At 46.6% G+C, this 15,551-nt stretch overlaps 1 protein-coding gene across 5 annotated transcripts in view; it reads left to right on the top strand.

The window, feature by feature from the left end:
* Positions 1-2,370: 2,370 nt before the first annotated feature.
* The window catches only part of PITPNM2 (phosphatidylinositol transfer protein membrane associated 2), a 125,191-nt gene continuing 112,010 nt past the window's right edge, over positions 2,371-15,551 (top strand). For 4 of the 5 annotated variants that reach the window (XM_021532744.3, XM_021532743.3, XM_021532739.2 and 1 more), the window contains exon 1: positions 2,371-2,501. The gene's annotated coding sequence lies outside the window, so the exon portion shown is untranslated. Of the gene's footprint in view, positions 2,502-4,028; positions 4,391-15,551 lie in introns of those variants that run through there. The other variant, XM_021532742.3, reaches the window with a different exon arrangement.

Here is a 15,551-nt window from a genome sequence, read left to right as displayed (position 1 = left end):
AGTAATAGGCTCTGGGATATTACATCAGTGATAATGTAGGTTTTAATCATATTGTGTGTTTCAAATTCTGTCCTTGTTCAAGATGTTTAGCCACCAATGATGTGATTACAGGGCCAGAATAGCTGTCATAAAGGAAGCTTGAGAAGGTCTGATTCTAAAATTAGAGTGCTGTGGTTCAAGATATTTGATGAAGAATTGTCCAACCCATGCATGGTCTTTTCAGAAGGTCTGTAGTTTTTGCAACCCCTTCTGCCCTGTGGGTACTTCCAGTGCAAGATCAGAGCTGGGGAGAAGTCAAGGATGGGAGTTTCTCATTTTCTCCTTTACTCCAAAACGCAGAAATTGGGTCTGAATGCTTGGAGAGGACTTGCTCCAATGTATTTCCAGTCTCCACAAAGAGGCGTACAATTCTGATGGCATTCCATGTTCTCACTGGTAATTTTTACTTGGAAGGGGTGGAGAGGGGGGAAAAAAGAATCTTTACTTCCCTGCTTAGCTCTATTCAGCTGCAGTTTTCCCACTATTTTGTTATTAACAGGTGCAATTTTAAAGCATTCTTCAGAAATATCAGTCAGCCAGCAGGATTTTTCCAAGGAATCCATCACAGGAAAAATTCATGAGTCCAGTAATGGTCTTGTTTTCTTTCATCAGTGCTACAGCAAAACCAAAGAATTTTCCTGACAGACATTAGAGGCAAGTAGGTAAATCAGCTCAGCTCTTTCACTGCCTCTCCTTGTAACCTCCCTTCATCTCCACTTCATTCTCTCCAGCACTATTCATATTCATGGACTCTTTTTTATTACATGCAGAAAACTGAATTGTGAGTCAGAATTTATTTTTTAATCAAAAGTTCTCCTCCATCTGTTGGAGCTCTTTAGGCTATTTCTGTTCTATTATAACATTGAAGGGGGAAAAAAGTGTTGCTTTTAGTAAACTTCTAGGCCAACCTTCTCAAATATCTGTGTGACCTGTTCGGTGTGGTGCCTTTGGCCTGATTCATCAGAGGGGCAGAGGCTCTGCAGTTCCAGATTAAATCGGTGGGAGGCCTGAATGCTCAGTGCTCCTGAAAATCAGACCTGAAGCGCCAAAAACTGGGACACAGGGAGCGTTCACTGTGTGCTGGCCCTGCCCTTTGCTGGACATTGTCCTTTTGCTTATAATCCCCTTTCAACTTCCCCTTAACGTGAGAAAATTGCCTCGTTCTCTCTTTGAGGACACATAAGGATTTCCAGATAACCAGAGAGGCTTTTGCTTCCTCTGTGGAGGACTTTAGTCATCTTCCTCTCGTGTTCTTACCTGACACCTCCCAGCTATGTTGGCATTTATCGCCTTTCCAGATCTACAAGGTCCTGCCTGGAGCCCCAGGCTCTTGTCTGCCTCAGTTTGCCCTTGCAAGACACTCCCATGCATATTTTTCTCTATGACAATAAACATTTCAGCTCCTCCAGCTCTGAGATTTAAGCTTTGGAAAATAAAATTTCTGTTCGCATCTCTAGAAAGCAAAATTTTAAAATTTTGTCTTTGATAGGTTTAGGCATAATCTGCCTTGCACAAAGCTGAAACGTGGATGATAATTTAGTGTAGAAATTCAGGGAGCAGTTACAAAACAAACTGCGAGTACTTTGCAGAAGGGAAAAAGGGCTGGGATGATGCATCCTGAATGAGAAACAACCGCAGGAAATTAACAAAGGTTTAAAAGGCCACGCTAAATTTCATCGCAGGATCTTTTCCTGAGGTTTCGGCATAAAACAATCGCCGAACTTTTTGCGATTTTTATTTTTCCGCAGTAAGCTTAGGCGAGAGTAAAGATCGATGAGTCCCCAGCGCTGCCCTGAGGGCAGCTGAGGGCACAGCGCGGGCTGGGGCTCGGTAAGCCCCGTTACCCGCGCTGCGGCCACCGCTACCGGCAGCGAGCGAGCCCGGCAAGGGGCGGCGAGCGGAGGAAGGCGGTACGAGCCCGGGGATCCCCGCACCACCCGTTCTTTCTTTCTTTCCCCGTTCTTTCCCCGCTCTTTCTTCCCCTCACGGCGGGGCGGTCCCGCTGCCCGCGCCCCTCAGCGCGGCCGCTAGGCGGCGCCCCCGCCCCGCCCGCCCGGCTGAGGGCGCGCGGAGCGGCGCGGGGAAGGAAGTGGCGGCTCCCGGTGCTGCCGGTGCGCGGGGCTCGGCTCGCTCGGCGGGCGGATAAATCCGCGCGGCCCGCCGTGCCACGGCAGGGCAGGGGCAGTGCCGGCGCGGGGCTCTTCGTCTTCCCCGCTCCCTCCTCCCCCGCAGCCGCGGCGGCCTGCCCGCCTCGCCTCCCCCCCGCCTCCGCCGTCCCCGCGCCGCGGCAGCGCCGGCGGGCGAGGAGCTGCCCGCGCCCGGCCCGCCCGCGCCGGGGATTATGCCAGCGGTGCGCGGGCATGCCGGCAGGCAGCGACCCGTAGGCAACGGCAGCCGCCGAGCCGCGGCGGCATCGGCAGCAGCAGCAGCGGGAGCCGCGGCCGCCGCGCCGGGAGCAGCCGGTGCGTGGCGGGGGGCGCTGAGGGCGGGCGGGGGGCGGCGGCGCGGGCACCAGCACCTGGCGGCCCCCGGGCCGGCCCGGCTGCGCCTCGGCGGGGGCGGGAACCGCGGCGGGACCGAGGGGAGCCGAGCTGGGCTGGCCGGGCCCGCGGAGGGGCCGGTGCAGCGCGGGGGCCCCTCCCGGGACCGCGGAACGGCCCCCGCGGGCCGCGGCGGATCCCGGCCGGCACCTGGAGGGTGCCGCGGCCTGAGCGGGGCCGGGCTGTCCGTCCTTCCCCGGGATGCGGCGGTAAAAGTTTCCCGATGGAGCGGTCGGTGACCGGGAGGGCCCCGCGGCCATGGCAGCGCCCGGCACCGCACGCCGGGGACGCGGGACCGCAGCCCCGCGCTGCCGGGGCGCGGCGTGAGGCGCGGCCGGTGCCCGGCTCTCCCTGTGCCCGCAGGTCGCGGGCGGCACGCACCGCTCCGTGCCCGCGGGGCACCGGGCACGGGCGGACGGACCGAGCACCCGGAGCGCTCGGGGCGGCGATGGGCCGGGGTCAGCCCTCGGGACAGCTCCGTCCTGGCCCCCTTCCTCCGGTACCGCATCTCCGAGCCTTGAATTTCACCGAATTCTGCTCTGGCAGGGGCCCCCGGTGGAGGTTCTGCCGTGCGGTGGCCTAGGAGCCCCTCGGACGGGGCCTGGCCGTGGGGAGGGCGTGAAGGGGCTGCCGCGGGTGCCTCCCATCCCTGTGGGAGAAGAGCGCAGCAGCCTCAGAGAATAAAAAGAATCAATGCCGCTGGCTGATTACAGCTGAGGGACAGCCCCGTGACATTTCGGGGCTCGAGGCCCCCCTGTGTCAGGGCACTGCTGGCCGTGCTCCTCAGGCGGTGCTTTTCCTTGTGGAAGTGGGAGGAAGAGATTCTTCCCTTTGGGAAGAGCGGAATGCCCATTCCTTAGCTGGATGATGGGCTGCAAGAGGGGATTCTTTTTGCTGGGCCCGGCAGTCCTTTCTCCTGGCCTCCCCACCCCTTGATAGAAGGGGTCCTGCCTTGTGTTCCCGAACAACCCCGGGCTCCATCCTGGAGCGTGAAGCTGCTCCGTGGCTACAGCGTGAACAGCTCCAGCTTTTTGCCCAGCTGTGGGAGGATTAAATCCCTTCCTTCACGTCCTCCCCAGCCTCTCCTGCTCCACAGAAGAAGCAGAAGCACAGAGCGCACTGAGGTGCTCAGCCTGGGGCTGGGAGCGTCATTCAGGGAGCCCCTCAGAGGAGCGCCCTGCTCAGTCAGCTACACAAGCCAGTCCTGTCACATTTCACTTTTAAATGCCACGACTGAGGTGAAGTTTATTTAAACTATGTATTTAAGAAAAAAAAAAAAAAAAAAAAAAGTTTCTTCATGTGTTGGTACCTGCTCTAAAGTGATAGCTTCCATCTTCTTTGTGCTCTGTGTGTCTGGAAGCTGCTAAGTGGAAATTTGATGTCAGGAAGCGTCTTCAGTCTTTGAAGACAGAATCTGTGAGTGCTCAGCTCTGAACAGGAAAGTGACAATAGATCAGTCTTTGTGGACATCAGGACTTGAATAGGCGGATGTTTGAGCGCCTGTGAGAATATCAGTGGCTGTAGGACTCCTTCTCCCCCGATGGCACCGATTCCTGTTCCATGCCCACATCTTTTTGCTCGTGCTGTATTTTTATCGCCGGGTTTATTTTTGTCATGACTGCGTTGTGCTCCGGGTAACACAAGACGACTGCCTGCCTTACAGAGTTCAGCACTGGCTTCTGGGCGAGGGGTTTTCCCCCCACCCACTGTTGAGCAGGAGACTGCTGTTTGTAGGGCAGCTCTTTTCCCTCTTTTCCTGTGGCAGACCTCGTGCCTCCGATGGATCTCTGAGTGCCTGGTTATTGTGACAGGTAACCAGCTCCTTGTTGTGGCCGCAGGCTGCTCGGTAATTGAAACGTCTCCTCGGGATATACAGAATAAAGAATGGCCAGGCATGAAAGCATTGTTGCAGCCTTGTCTTGGCTTGTGGTTTGTATCAGGATTTCTGCTTTGTGGTCCTTGCAGCGCGTTCTGGTTGTGGCAGCATCTCTGAGAGGGGAAGAAATGAGCAGCCGGGGCTGGGAACGCAGCTTGTGCTGCTTTTGATGGAGCAGACTTCTGGTAGGCTGCTGGGCTTCATTAATCATATTTAAGTTTCTGTCACTAACTTTTAATTAAAAGCATAGTTGATACCACTTTAATGAACGTACAGATGTTAGCCATCTTCATGCATAAAAATGCTTTTTAATTCCCTTACTATTCCCTTTATGGCCCTTAGATGCTTTTGTTGCCATCTAAACCGTGTACAGTAGCAGCTCTTTATCTTCTTAATAAAACTTTTTCTTGCGTGTGTGTTCGGGAAACAATAATGGTTTGAGTAAACAATTCCCTGGTATCTTTTAGCAAAATTCTTTTTAGAACTTGGCAGAAAGGGTCAGAAGTGGTGCCTAAATAGTGAACTCCAAGGCTGTTGGTGACTATAGCCCGGAGCCTAATGTAAGTCACCTGAAATTCTTGGCTGTTCTCAGGCTTATGTGAGGTGATGAAGAAAATAAGAAGCCCTCAGTGTATGACTTTTGATTCTGATGAGCTTCATGAGGATCTTTTCCCCAAATGACAACTTCTTATTAAAATATCTTTTCTATTTTGGGCTTGCTGCTGATGGTGTGTGTCAATGCTTTGTCGCTTGTTGTGCATCTAACAGCCTGAGCATTTATTGTGATTTACCATCTGGCATGTGGGAGTTTTATCTAACTTCTCATTTTACTTGACAGCAACCAGTTTGGAAAGACCTTGTCCTGATTTTTTTTTTCTTCCCCCTAATAGAAATTATCAAAACTTAAAACTGACAATGGAGCTAAAAGGTTTTGGATTTAAATAATTACTCTCTTTTTATTCACAAATTGTTACTGCTTCTGTGAGCTGGCCAAAGAGAGAAGCAGCGCATCCTTCAAGTGAGCTAATTTAAAGAAGGTTCCCCCAGTTAGTCCTAAGGAGCATTTATCTCCCCTCTGCATTCAAATAAAACTCTTGTCATTCAGTTGCTGTCTTGGCAGCCTGAGTGGAAGGCTTTGGAAAATGGCAAGTGAAAGCTGATGCTTGCTCCTGAGTACAGTTTGACTCATGCCTTTCATGCATATTCACCATAATGTCCTGTTCCAGGACAAGCAGGATCCCTCGAGAAACATTTCTTCTTTTAAGGTGTTTTTCTTTTAGGCTTCCTCTTGTTAGAGACTCAAATAAGAGGAGAGGCCAGAAACAGGCATCGATGTGTTGCTTTGCTTTATTTCTATTTTCTTAGAAGGAAAAAGCAACCCATGGTTTTCTTAACAGCCGATTTCTCTAAATGGTGAAGATGCCTTCTCATTTAATTTTAAAACTGGCTGACGTAGGGTGTGATGCAATTAATATTTCTGTTTATCTCCCCAAATTGGTAAAATATGCCTAAATTTAATTTTGAGCCCAAAAGCATCTTATAAACAAAAATGTTCTGTAGTTTTCAGTGTGAATGGAAATGGAATAATTAATGGGGGAGAGAGGAGGGAGTAAATAAACCACTTTTTATTTATAACTTTATTTCCTGGGTGTTGGAGGAAATCCAAGTGCCACAAGATTGTACTGGGGCAGAGTCTGTCTGAGCTCACCCACAAACTGAAAGGGAATGTGGCTTCTCTAATTGTGGTGTCCATGCCAAGAGTCCTAGGAAAATTTAAATTAACAAAGTAACGAATGATATTTGGATGTTCTTAGTGTAAGAAGAAAACAATCTAGCCTGGTGCTGGCCCAGATCCTGTCACTACAGAGAATTCTAATCAGCATGATGCCAAGTCAATAGACCGAGCTCCTGAAGTCAGGCTCGTGCATTTTCCATAGGAAAGAGGGTTTGCTGGTGTGACTGGATAGTGGTTTCAATTTTTCCTTTTAACTGAGCTAATATTTCTTAGATGCTCACGGCAAAAAGCTTCAGTAAATCCCACTGGAGTATTTAGAAACCAGTTGGGAAAAGGTATCTTTCATTTTGAAGGAGGGAGGGAGAGGTGCAGGGGACCTCCGGAGGGATGGCAGGATCTGGAGACAGCTGCTTCCCCTTCCTGCAGCTCTTCCTGAGCGTGTGACACAGGGTCAGGCTTCAGAGGAGAGAAGAAACAAGAGGTTGCTCAGGCAAGTGGAGTTCTTGGGCAAATCTGGGTGCAGGGCAAGAAGTCCAGTTGGCAGAGGGCTAAAACCCGCCCTGGGGAGCGCACCTGAGGAGGTGCTGGCTTTGCAGGGAGAGGCCATCCAGGAGGGAAAGCAGTGCCCTTCTCCCTCTGGCTGTCCCTGTGCCGGGGGTGGTGAGAGGATGAGCAGCACCCTGGGTTTGGTGGCTGGGTCAGTGCAGGGCGGGGGCCTGGCAGTCCCGGGGTCATTGTCCCAGGATTATTGTCCCGGGATCATTGTCCCGGCAGCCTCAGACCTGGCGCCGGGCAGGGACGCACATGCCAGCGCCCTGAGTGTGCCCAGGGTGCCACTGAGGGCAGGGACAAAGCACACACCTGGCTGAGGAAGGAGTGCTGATAGGAGAGGGGCACCCACAGCAGAGTCTTGGACTCCCAACGGCAGCACGGGCTGATTTTGGCTTCTCCTGACCTAGGTAGAGAACTCCAAATTAGATTTTTTTTTTCCTGGATTTAAACAGCCTCAGACAGATTTGAAGACCTACAACATCCAGAAGTCTGCACCCCTGTGGACCTCAAGTTGTTTTCCTGCAAAAATAACCCAAGCCTGAGTACTGAGTACCTTGGATAGCGAGGACTCTGCACAGCTTTTGCGGTCCTGGCTTTGTGTGTTTGGACAGCTGAGACTGGTGAGTGCTGAGGTGTGGGCACAAACCCTAAAACTCTCCTTGGCAGGAAAACAGGTGGGATTAGGTGAATTGGAGGGAGTCCCTTGATGTGATGAGGAAAAGTGATTTCCCCTCATGGCTTTCTTTAAACTTTTCAGTCTCCAGTTGTAGACCAGATACTGGGATTTCTACTCAGGGGTTTTCCACAGGTTTCTGTGGTCTCATCATGGTGGGGGGAAGGAACTGAGATCCAGTAAATCCAGTAGTGGAACAGAGGTGGTTTGCTGTGAGCTGGTAATGCAGTTGGTGAGGACTTGGTGAAGAAAATAGTGAATGAACTGCTGAACAATTTGTAATTCACCATTGGACAGGGATTCCTGTAGTGGCCAGGGGAGCTAACTCTGATTTGTTTGGATTGCTGGCACTTACATAACGATCAGGGAGCTTCGGGATACTAATTCAGGCTTAACCCTCAGAGCAGTGACCTGGGAAGGCATTTTAATGGTGTGATAACCAATTTGGAGGGTGGGAGTGTGTAATCACATCAGCATGCTGAGGTATCTGGGCACTGCAGGGGCGAGGCCGCCTTATCTCGGGCTCCAAAGAAGTTTGGTATTTACATGACTTAACTCTGGATGTGTAGAGGGGCCTCAATTCCATTATGTATTTTAGAAGGTTATGGGAGGATTTCAGGTTTTTCTGGTACAGCCAGCAGTTTAGCTTCAGCTGTGTTTTGTACAGGTGTTCATAAGGAGTTGGGTTTGGATCATTTTGTGTCTCTTTTCAGATGATTTGGGTTGGAGTCAGAGTTGTCCATAAAACAACCTGGAGGGCTGTGGGCACTTCTGAAGATGTAAAAAAAATAATGGGCTGCCATCAGCTACTACATGTTTGGAAGGAAGAGCAAAACAATTTCAAATATGCATTTGTATATAAACGGGGTGTAATTATGTTTTGTATACATCAGAGGACAATTCATTGGGAATAATTTCACTTGTAATTTGTTTCAAGATCAATACCATAACTGAAATAACCTTCTAAAGGTACAAACATGGTAGAATCACTTTCTCTATGTGGGTGGCTTACCTATTTTAATGTTGCCTTTTTTTTTTTTTTTTTTTAAAAGAAGGAAATAGAGATTTTATATTTATCATATGAGATTAAATTGAAATCTAAATATTTACATCTTTTCACTGGATCTGGGGTTGAGCACCAGCTGTAGGCGTTGCCAAGCTGTTGAAGTTGTCTCCTCCACAGAGCAGGTTGATTTCTCCAGGGTGGTGGCGAGATGGAGCCTCGTCTTTCTGCCTCTTATTTTCTAGCCCATCTCTGCATCTGGAGGTCCTTCCCTCTGTGGGCTCTGTGACCCGGCCTCACGTTCAGAACAGCCTAAACAGGCTGAAGCTAGACATGTGTTGTCTCCACCAGAACGCAGAGTAAACTGCAAGCTGTGAAACTGGAGGGGGAGTCTGGGACACGAGGATGTAAATAATTGGAGATATTTGGTGGAAAAGAGCAGGAGGGGGAGGAAGGCCTCTCGCTTGATTTTTTCTGCCATCCCATCTCCTCAGTAACATTCTCTGTGCTCTTCACAAGCAAAAGTGGAGGATCACTTCTGTCTTAAGGAAGGGTAAACCAGGAGCAGACATAGGAAATGCTGGAGGCACAATTCAGCAGAAGAGACACTAAAATTCCTGAGATTTCTGTCTCTGGTTTTGTTTTGCTTTCCTCGTTTCCCCGTTAATTTCTTGAGCAGGCTTGACATGGGGCTTTTAGGCTTCTGATCCACCAAAGTGAACTGATGGAGAACACCTAGCCTGTTTTGTTCTACCTCTCTTTTTTTTAAGGATAATTTATCCAGACTCATGGGACTGTTTGTTTGTCTAACCTGTCTCTGGCTTGTAAAACATTGTTTCTTGTGTTAACTTCAACAAACAGTAAACATCTTCCATCAAATATCCTCAGAAATGTGGTTAGCCTGGGCACAACTGTTTCTATTGAGACTAGAACAACTTTAAAATTGTTTTAAAATTGCTCTCTTTTGCTTACATTTAATACTTATAAATAAGTTTTGCAGAAGGGCACCTTCATCTAGCACACTGCCACTGTGAGGAAAGAAAAGCGTATTTGGACAAGCCTACTTGAAGGATGAAACTTCTGTGTGTTGCCCTGGCTTCCCAATTTTCATTTATCCTTTTGTTCAGAACAGGGACAGATGGTTTGATTTGCCTTGGGTATCTTTAGGTCGAATCTTCTGCATCATGTCTGCCAAACATCTGGGCAGAGAGGATGGAAAGAGCTTTCTGTCCTGCCTGTTCCTTTGTACAGGTGCCCCAGCAGCAAGAGGAGTTTGACATAAAGGGGAGATTTATTTCACGTCTAATGGAGCATCTGTATTATCAAAGGCAGATATGTCAGAGTACTTTCCCCCTCCCTGCTCTGTCTTTTGTTGTCTAAATGTCATTTTTGCTGATAGAACTTATGTTGTATTCCTTGTTATCAAAGTAGAACTAAAAAAAAAAGAAAAAAAAAAAGAGGTGATGCTGTGTTTTGAATGTTGTTACCAAAATCATTGGCTAAACCAGGTAGAGTGAGGATTTTAATTCCTGGTTTAAAGACTCAGTATAATTTGGCTTTCAGACCTCCCATTTTTCCCAAATCAAGTTTATGGTAGCAGCAGCCGTGAGTGTCAGCTTCTGATTATAAACAGATTTGGAGCCACTAAAAACCTCCTTGAAATCAGTTTGACAACTGTTTGAGAACCACCTTTTTAATATTCTCAGCAAGTTCCCTGCTGAGGTTTCTTGCAGCAGCCTTGTAGATCTTGTAGATGTTAGTCTTTCCTGCATATTTTATTTTAACTTGCTCATAAGCTTCCTAGGAGAATGCACATGGATAAGCTTTTCCAAGCTTTTTGAAAATTCATTTTTACAGGGAAACCTGGGCTCAGTGAGATGAGAGTTGAGTGGAAACTGGTTGTGCTGTGCTGGGGAGTGCAGCACCTTGGTGCTCAGAGCACCTTGCAGGGAGGTGCTTTTTGCTTTTGTTTGGTTTTTTTGAGGCTGAATCCCAGTTTCTCCCCACAGTTTCTGACTCCAGGTGGGTCTCTGGACCAGCAGAGGGGAGGAGGGTGCAGCAAATCCATCCCCATGGGAGACAGTGGGATGGGATGGACTGGGGCTCTCAGGGTGCACAGGCTCAGGTGGGAGAGGGGAAGGGGACATTGGCTGGTGCTGGTTTTTATTTCTGCAGCCTGGGACAGCCCCTGGTCTGAACCACTGGGCTCAGAAAACCTGAGCAGCTCCTCAGGGAGCATCGCCCCAGGCCTGTGCTGCGTGCCCAGGGCTCTGCACTGCAGGGATCAAGGGATATTCCATGTGGAGGTGGGAAAAACAACCCTGGCAGCCTTTCTTCCTTCGAGGCTGGCAGCGGGAGCAGAGTCAGGGACATATTTCCATTTGACTCATCTGTTGTTGAGATGGTGACACCCCTGAGTCACATTAAAAACGAGACCTTGTAGCTGAATTGGCACATCACGGAGCAGGTGTTTGCTGGGGTTTTGGGGGGTTGTCCTTGCTTAGGAAATGATTTTCCTGTTCTCTGAGATGGGATGAAATTGATTAACGGTGTTGCTGATGTTCTGGGTTAAAAATAACAGGAAAACCTGATTCAGGTGGAATGCTGGAAGTTAACTGTCAAGATAACCTGCTTGAAATAGTTGTAAAGGCCTAAAAAATAAAATAAAATAATAAAAAAGATGAGTGCCCAGTAGCCAGATGGTTGGAAGAGAACACCCCACGATCAATGAGGCAATATGTAAATATTTTCAATCATTACCATAGTACTGCTGTGTTGACATTGAAATTCAGAGTGTTATTCTGTGGGACTCCTCATTGATCAGCAGATGAGCTCTGATAAAACAGAGGATGAAAGCACAGTGCTGAGCATTATTATGGATTGTGGATTTCATTGACAAGGACAGGCTTCCATCAAGGGCTAGGAATGGATTTCAGATGCTCTTTAAGCACGGTGCTGAGCCACTGTGTTTCTTCCCTGGCTGTCAGCTACCAATTAAATGGTGTTTTATTTCTTGAGCTGCTTTATTTAAGGTGAAATACTGCATAATTGACTAATTTTTCTGTGCTAATTGCTACAGTTATATGGGAAGGGGCAAGGTGGAAGCTGACATAGAGTTCTCTGCTTGAAATATTCCTGGCTAGAAATGACTGGAAAATAATAAAACAGCTGAATTAAATTTTTTTTTTCCCCTAAAAAGATTCTCCTCAAAGCTGGTTGTAGAGACCCCGTCTGGCTGAGTCACTCAGAAACCCTCACAGGGTGATGGCATTCTCATGAATAAAACACGAAGTGCCTTTGGCATACACAGGTGCTGAACCTGCCCAGAGGCTTTTTCTTTTTTTTTTTTTTTCTTCCTTCTCCTTAAAAAAAAAAAAAAATCTTATTGGTTTTACTGCTCTCAGAGGGGACTCTGAAGCTTGACACTAAATGGACTCTTTTGAAAGCTGGTTTGGGAAGGTGATGTGTGCGAGGAGCAGGTTGCCACCTTTGTGTGATATTAAATGTGATTCTTCCTGTTTTACGTAGACTGGTGTGAGGTTCCTAAAAATCTTTTAAGTATGCATATATAGCGTAGGGTTTGAGTTTTTTCTAATTTTTTTTTCCTTGCAGTTGATCAGAACAATGGATTGTAACATTTCCCATTTCATATAAGGGAATAAAGACTTTTAGGAAAGGCTTAATGACTTCTAGGGAAGGAGGGAGAAGGCTCTTGGCAAATGAAAAGCTCATTATAGCTACAGCAGGGTCCAGAGCCCAGGCAGCTTCTGGAAGCATTTTGCTGTTTGTTTTTCCTCCCTTTCCCTTGGGTCTGGTTGCTTACAGTGCAGCCAGGACCTTGTGCTCCTTTGGGAATGTAACCCCGGGGCATTTGGAGGGTCCAGATGCTACAAACATCAGAGAGGGAAAAATGGTCTCAGTGCCTTTCCAAGCTGCTTGTATTTTCCAGTTAACTGCTGCATTTCTCTTGCATGTTGATTAATTTCCTGGCACGTCCTGAAGCCTGTTCCTCCGATTAGAGTTCTTCAGGATTCTGAATTTATTTCCTTGTGATTTGTTGGTTTTTAGTTGCTCACTTGTATCCCTTTAGTGCTTTCGTGTGGCTGGTAGGAGAACAGAATCCACCTTTTCTGAGGATAAAGGGCTCTGGAGACTCTGTGGTCTGAAACTGATGCTCCCAAACCATGGGCATGTGATGTTTGACCACAGCTGACACTCGGTAGGACTTAGAATTTATTAATGCAGATTGGGCAAGATCAGGAGGCTGAGCTACACCAGTTGTGATCATGAGGAACAGTTGTGCTGCTTCATTTCTCCCTGCAAGGCGGTGCTGTCAGTGCCTCTGGCTTTGCAGGAACCTTTTTACTGCCTGTGCTTGGTAGGGCTCTGCTCCTGAGGCCGGTGAGTTGTGGTTTGGGGTTGTCACCAGGTGTGTTTGTGCAGGTAATGGTGAGGAGGGAGCTCTGCCCATCCCACCAGTATAAAGTGATTTAGTGGTGGCAGCGATGGTGCCTCCTGGAAGGACTGAAAAGTGAAGTGCAGCACATCAGTTCAGCAGAGAAGCCTTCAGAAGCCAGCAGAAAGCATCTTGTAATTAATTAATCATCTTCCATGGAAAGGTAAATGCCAGTTCTGTTAGTGCAATGTGGTGTTTTCAACATTAGTGCTAAAAACGAGCCGTGTGGCACCTCTGCCTCTTTGCAAAACATATTTACATGTGAATCTGTCTATTAATAGCTGAGGTCTGTTTTCCTGTGCCTCGGGTGCTGCTCCAGAACCAGAGGTGGTCTTTGATTCGGTTCTGGGCTTTCCTGAAAGCCTTTCAAGGAAGGGAGGGAGTTTGTAACGTTCCTTTTTGCAAATCACCCATTATAAAAATGTTGTTGCAGCCTTTTGGGAGCTCTTGTATTAACTCACATTTCTGTGTTTTTGTTGCATTGCTTTTTCCTGGTGGTTTGGACAAATGTGCCCCTTGTTTAACAATGCTGAATCCTCCCACACTTCAGAAGTTTAATTTTAAAGCAGAAGCAGTTTTAACTGTGTAATTGATTTCCATTTAGCACAGAATGTTTCTGAAATGCAGACAGGGTTAATGATTATAAAAGAGGATGAAAAACTGACAATTTTTAAGTTTAAATTTTGCCTTGGTAATCTGTTCTCACACCTAAAAATAAGTAAATTAAGAATAGCATCAGCGAGGCCTCTGCAAACTGCAGTGACTTTAAAAAGTGATGACTTGGGAATACAGTCAAGGTGAATTGTTTATGATCATTCCAGAAAACAAGTTTCATAAATGTCATAATGTCCTAGGATACATTAATTATCTATTACTTTTAGTATTTGCTGCGGAGAAAAGGCCAGTGTTTCTGTTTTCCCAGAGGCGATACTTTCACTTTCTCTTGTACAGAAATGTTTTTGCTTTTAATCACTTTTGATTGTAGTACCATTAACAAGTGTGCAGAGAAATCAGTTTTTCTCTTTGGAACAATTGCTACAGACTTTCTGTCACTGAAAAGAAGAACTTTTGTCTTCCTTCCCTAATCTATAACACAGGGGAAAAAACCCAGCCCCAGAACAAAAAAGAATAAAGGAGGTAGGAAGATTGATATTTCTTAACTGGAGGAGGCTTTGTGGTTGCCCTTCCAGATTTGCAGGTACCCACCCTGGGGGCTTTGAGATTTGGCCTCACCCAAACTCTGAAACCCTTTGAAGCCCTGTGTCCAGGCCCTGCTAAATCTGAGAACTGTTCCCTGCTCAGCAAAGCCAGCAGAGAGAGCAGGGCCCTGCTCTGACTCCTTTTTTTTGCAATTTATTTGCCAAAGTGCAGGTTGTAGTGGATGGTTCTTTTGGGAGGATGGTGTCTGGCATATCCAGCACCTAGAGTGACTTGTCTTGCTTGTGGAAGATGGGGAGAGAATGGATATGGACAAATCCCAGTGTGCTTGAGGAATGAATTATTGTACAACCCATAAAAATTGGTAAGGCTCAATCAGACTGGATGTGTATTGAGTTAAAAACTACCTAGCTATACTGAATCCTTTTAAAAGAGAAAGGTAATGTGAGGATTCTTGTTTACTTGCAAATCATAAGGATAGAATGGCTAAAAGGACTGATGAAATACTTGCTTTCATTAAAAGGCATTTAAAATTCAAAGGCAAAGCAAGATTAAAATGTTGTATTTAAATATATTTCCATCATACAGATTTGAATAGTTGCTTTAGAGGGAAAGTCCTTTGGGCTTTGCATCATCGTATTGTACATAACAGTAGGGGAAAAAACACTTTACATTTCCTTTTATGAAAAGAATTTTTACTTAAAGCATTCATTAAGAATTTAGTGGCCTAATTCTGCCCCAAAATACACACACAACATGCTGGCACAGGTATAAAATCATCAAATATTTTTTCTTCAGTTATAAAGAGGATGTAATTTTAAAAGTAGTGGTGATTTTCAGTGTTAATTTTGTTGTGAGCCTGAAGAATTTATTTTATTTATCTTCTGGTCTTGACTGTATTAATGTTGGCAGCAAGATCAATAGTCAACGAAAGAAAAGAAAACTTAAGATTCAGGTTTCAGATAAATTCTGATCAGATCCTAAACCACTGGGACACAGACTGGACCTGTGGTTTCCAATTCTGACAGATCCAATCTAAAATGTGCATCATTGAAAGTTTTGAGATAGGTTAAGCAACTTGATGCCAAACACATTAAACAACATTATTATTATTATTATTATTATTATTATTATTAATTACCACCCAGCCTGGGAAAGCAGAAGTGCCATTTGGGCTCTATGTGCCTGGCTCAGCTGTGAATCAGCAAATGACGTTAATAAGCGTTTGTGGACTAAATATATTTTTAAGCTGTCTGGCTGCTTGCTCCTGGTGAGATTTCTGAGATTAATGGTCCTGAAACGTTACTCGCATTGGCTCTTCCTCCAGGATGAATCTGACCTGTGCAAGTACTATTATATTTTTTAAATTGCTGTGCAAGAAGTTACAAGAGTGAAGATTAGTTACTGGGTTTTTTTTAAGCTGTTGGCAAGACATAAATTTATGTTAACTGAAGCAGTGTTTGCAGCTAAAGGTATTGATGCTTTTTCTAAACATTTCAAGTTCTTTAGGGGAGGGAAC

Source organism: Lonchura striata, chromosome 18 (genome assembly GCF_046129695.1).
Source record: "Lonchura striata isolate bLonStr1 chromosome 18, bLonStr1.mat, whole genome shotgun sequence".
Taxonomy (NCBI): Eukaryota; Metazoa; Chordata; class Aves; order Passeriformes; family Estrildidae; genus Lonchura; species Lonchura striata.
This window is presented reverse-complemented; position numbering and strand designations above follow the sequence as displayed.